Source organism: Heterocephalus glaber, unplaced genomic scaffold (assembly GCF_053883595.1).
Source record: "Heterocephalus glaber isolate CG9 unplaced genomic scaffold, H.glaber_assembly_v1.0 deba00001805, whole genome shotgun sequence".
NCBI classification, from domain to species: Eukaryota; Metazoa; Chordata; class Mammalia; order Rodentia; family Bathyergidae; genus Heterocephalus; species Heterocephalus glaber.
The window spans coordinates 3262166-3266995 of record NW_028258480.1 but is presented as its reverse complement, the minus strand read 5'-3'; the positions used below and the strand labels follow the sequence as shown (position 1 = coordinate 3266995).

Below are 4830 nucleotides of genomic sequence, written 5' to 3'. Positions count from 1 at the left end.
ATGACAGTGGTGAGGAACAACACAGTGGTGACAAAGTTTATCCTCCTGGGGTTTTCAGATCACCCTCACCCTCACATGAGGATTTTCCTTTCTGGGTTATTTCTGGGAATCTACCTCCTGACCTTCACCTGGAACCTGAGTCTCATCAGGGTGGACTCCCACCTGCACACCCCCGTGTACTTCTTCCTCAGTAACCTGTCCCTCCTGGACATCTGCTATGTCCTGTGTCCTCCACAGCCCCAAGATGCTCTCTGACCTCCTGGCTGAGCAGAAAACCATCTCCTTCATGGGCTGTGCCACACAGTACTTCGTTTTCTGCTGGGTGGGCCTGACCGAGTGCTTCCTCTTGGCAGCCATGGCCTATGACCGGTACGCCGCCATCTGCAGCCCGCTGCTCTACACGGCCCTCATCTCCCACGCGCTATGTTTAAAGATGGCGAGTGGCACCTAGGCGGGAGGCTTCCTTAGCGCTCTGATCGAAACGTACCCTGTCTATCGGCACGATTTCTGTGGGCCCAACACGATCAACCACTTCTTCTGTGACCTGCCTCCGGTCTTGGCTCTGTCCTGCTCGGACACCTTCACCAGCCAGGTGATGACCTTCGTTGTGGGTGCTGCTGTTGGCGTGGTCGCTGTCCTCGTGGCCCTCATCTCTTATGGGTGCATTGTTGCTGCTGTCCTGAGAATCAGCTCAGCCAGGGGTAGGACCAAGGCCTTCAGCACCTGTGCCTCTCACCTGACTGCTGTGACCCTCTTCTACAGTTCGGGTCTCTTCATGCACATGAGCCCCAGCTCCAGCTACTCCCTGAACAGAGACAAAGTGTTGTATGTGTTCTACGCTGATCCCCATGCTGAACCCCGTCATCTACAGTCTCAGCAATAAGGAGATTTAAAATGCACTGAGGAAAGCTGTGGAAAGGGACCCTCTGCTTTCTCATGGGCTCACGATTATGTGAAGTCATGAGCTGGGCCAGTGGTGCCGATATATATGTAGTTTTGGACTCGCTGATCTGCACGATGATTTGTGTTTCTCCTTTCTAAGACTCTGCTGTCCAGTTTATGTCTTGGCTATTTGAAAACAATTTGACCATTACTGGTTTCTAGACTAAATAATATTACATACATGGAGATGTTAAATGTACCACTTATCAGAAACCTTCTCCGTGGCAAAAAAAAAAACCAAAACCCTGGTACAACAAAACAGAGTTTGTGTCTGTAGTAGGAAGTCATTGAAACAAGGTTAGCCCAGCATTGGTGGTGAGGAGTCTTATGCTGCTTTAGGGGATAATAACTTGAACCTTTTTCCCTTAGAGATTCTCAGATGCTTCCCTTAGATCATACGAAGACCAGAAGGAAGATGCCTGCTGATGTCTGAGAATCATGGCTATAGTGAGCCACCATGACTGATGGGAGTGTATTAATGCTCTTTAGATGCATTAATTAAGAGCGCTGAATTGAGCCTGATTGAACAAACGGGGCCTCCTCTTGGTGAATTCCATCATGCATGCAGAAAGTATTCATTTTAATTTATTTAAGTAAACCAAGACATTTCTTTGTTTAAGCCCAAAGTACCAGCTTTTGAACTGGATTCCAAATTTCTAAAGAGGAGCACACCCTCACTCAGGGTGAAAGGGTCTGTTTTTATCAGGTTTGTGATAAGTTCTAGATGAGAACTTAGACAAGGGAACAAAAAGAGTGATGTTTTTCCTCCACATTTTCTCAAAGCATGTTACGTATCCTTGAACTGAACTGACCATAAAGAACTGGAATAAAGGTTTACACCAGCGGCCTCCCTTGGGAACCCATAGCTAAGTAAGGAAATAACATCCACCCGTGTGTCCTTCAACAAGGTAATTGGACTCTGCGTACCTCAATTCCCCTTCTGGAAAAGAAGAATATTAATGGTAATTACCTCTTAGCCTCAAAGTGAAGAATGAAGTGGTTCAGTGCACAGAAACTCTTAGAACATGCCTGGAGTAAAGTTGAAGAAGTGCTGTTATTATGGCCTAATTATTTATCACTATCTGAGCTGAAGAAATAGAAAACATTTCCTCAGTTTGGTAGAAAATGTGACCTTTGAAACAGCTTTTGACACACTGTAAAGAAGGCCTCGGGAGAGAGTAGCAGAATGGCTAAGAGTTGATTCTTAAGACATCTGACTTGTGATTATTAATCTCATCCCTGCCGTCATTTAGGTATGGGGCCTTATGCATGTTTCTTACAGGTTCAATTCTCCTTATCTGTAAAATGAGGATAATCATTGTTTCTACCTCATGGAAATGATACAACAATTAAGTGAGAATAAGCATGCTTATTTAGTCCAGCGCCTGGAATATGGTAACACTTAGGAAATGTTAGCATGCATTGTTAGTTAGTCAATATTACTAGTCAATTCTGTATAAATCAAGAAAAACCCAATGTAATGTGCTGAGAAGAAGCAATAACTTTGGAACGTCCTCTCCAATCGGGACATATCAGGCTAGTGATGCTCACACCCGTCCTCTCATCTCTGCAGTGTCTCCTGCCCCTCATGCAGTCCTCGGGGAATGATAAAGAGCTCAGGTTCACAGAGGTGGCCGCACAGGGAAATGTTACAATTGTTCAAGCTACATCGGCTACCTGGACACCTCCTTATCCTTATAGCCATTTTCTTCTACTTTTCTTTGTCTCACTCCAGTCCACTGAGTTCCTACCTTCAATTTACCAGTTTTCAAAATGCTAGCTAATCTTAAATTCTCCTAGTGCCACAAGTCACTGAAAGAACATAGCAACAATATAATCAATCCATCAATTTAAAATGCCTCATGCTTTGGATTTACGTGGGGTTGTAACTGATTATTATCTCTAAAATATTTTTATGAACACAGATTTTGCTTTCAAAATCTTTGTAAAAATATGTTTGGTTCCATACATATTTATCAGTAATGGCAAATTTCTCTCTTCACTGAGAATATACGAAGTTCTTTTGTGTTAGCCCAACTGTGAAGAATAAAGTAAGGCTCATTGATAATTATTAATTCTTCTGCATAAGCTGTAGATTGGTTGCAAGACTGAAATAAGGCAAAAATAATGTGAGGTTCACAGTAAGCCACATGTTAAATAAGACTTCCCAAACAAGTGTATTTATTATGAGGCATATAAACGGATACACATTAAACAGAATATTTTGGGCACTACAGGAATCTGGCATTTTATAGCTATTTAAAATAGGACAAGGCTCAACTGTTTCCAGGGAGGGCTGCTAACGGAAAAGGCAATTTAGTAAGTGGCCACCATCCAGGGTGTGGCATCCACTTTTGAAACCTCCACAAATACCCAGATGGGTGGAAGTCATCCGAGTTCAGAGAAGCTTGCTGCACAAGCCAGATGCCACTTCCAGCTCTCGGTGACGGGAAAGCTGCCAAGATTGTACTTGTGCAGGGATACAAGCCTCCATCTGGTGAGGAAACTACGCAGAAAGACAAATTGCAGCGTGAAATCTATTTGGGACGGAGGAATCAAAGAGTGGAAGATGTGTATCAGGGCCCAGTGCGCCCTCCTCAGGGCCTCGCCAGGCTGGAGCCCTGGGCCTGGCACTCATTTTCCTCTCCAAGTGTTCCTTCTGCTCCCTACCACGATGACCCTCCTCCCTTCCAATCAATAGACTATTTATAAGTTGATGAATTGACAGTTTTTCCTTCTTTGGTCAAAGAATTTTTTTTCCTAAGTCACCTCTGTCATGTATTTTATTTAGCATTATAGGCTGATTTTAGAGTTTTTAGGGACCCCTGATTTTTGTCCCTATGTACAAGCAACATTCTCTCATTTGTATATGAATAGAAACATTCGTAAAAAAAGAAACACTCATGAAGTATTTTCTGATGCATTAGATAGGCTCTTTGATATTTTCAAACTTTTCTCTACAGGTTAATAGTCTTATCCTTCCAGGCTCTTTTGGTTATACTGGGGACTGAACCCAGAGCCCCAAGCATGCTAACCAACTGCTCTATCACTGGGCTCCACCCTCTGCCCCTTTTCATTTTGACACTTTTATTCTTTTTGTTCTTCCTACTTTTAGAACTAGACAAAGGCAGAATTTGCTTATTTTTGTGATCATCCACACAGATGAAGAATCACTGGGATTTCACTTACCTGTGTTCAGATAATCGAGTGGATCTCCCTGTCCTAAAACAGCACAGATGACATGACTGTCCTGCACATAAAGAGACATACCCTGTGCCCTAGCACTTCCCCATCAGCTTGCTTGACCATTTTCCCGAATCCTTGATGTCTCCTTTCCCTGGTGATAAGCTAACTGTATAGGTGAACTTCACTGCTTTTATCCTGTTCTCCTTTTTTCATACTCCTCACTCCCCTTCTAATGCTGGCCAAGACCTGCTGTGTGCAGTACTGCATATGGACCACTCTTTAATACAAGCAAAGAGCCAGAGCAGGCCCTTGCAACTGTGGCTTGGAACTTTTACAAGCTGAATGTGGCAGCGTCTCCAGTCAGAGTTGCCAGGGGCAAAATGGTTGGCGCTATCTAGTTGAAAGAGAGACAGATTACAGACTTTGGTAAGACCACGTTCCAGAAATAAGAGGGTGGCCAAATTTTGAAATAGAACTCTGATGTCAAGCAGGACTTCGCTGTCAGAATACACAGACTATTTGGAGTGCATAGACTATCATTTTGATTTGGTAAGGCATGTTTTTGTTTGTTCTAATAGAACCTCTTTTTTATGAAAAAGGAGACTGGGTTGTTTGCATCTTAAGAAATCCTCAAGGAGCAAACATGATCTACATAAAAGAAGACATTCATAAATCAGACATACATTGAATTTCAGTTCATTT

At 43.2% G+C, this 4830-nt stretch overlaps 1 pseudogene; it reads left to right on the top strand.

Annotated features, from left to right (window-relative positions):
- On the top strand, positions 1 to 956 carry LOC147820764 (olfactory receptor 5A2-like; annotated as a pseudogene).
- Positions 957 to 4830: the final 3874 nt, after the last annotated feature.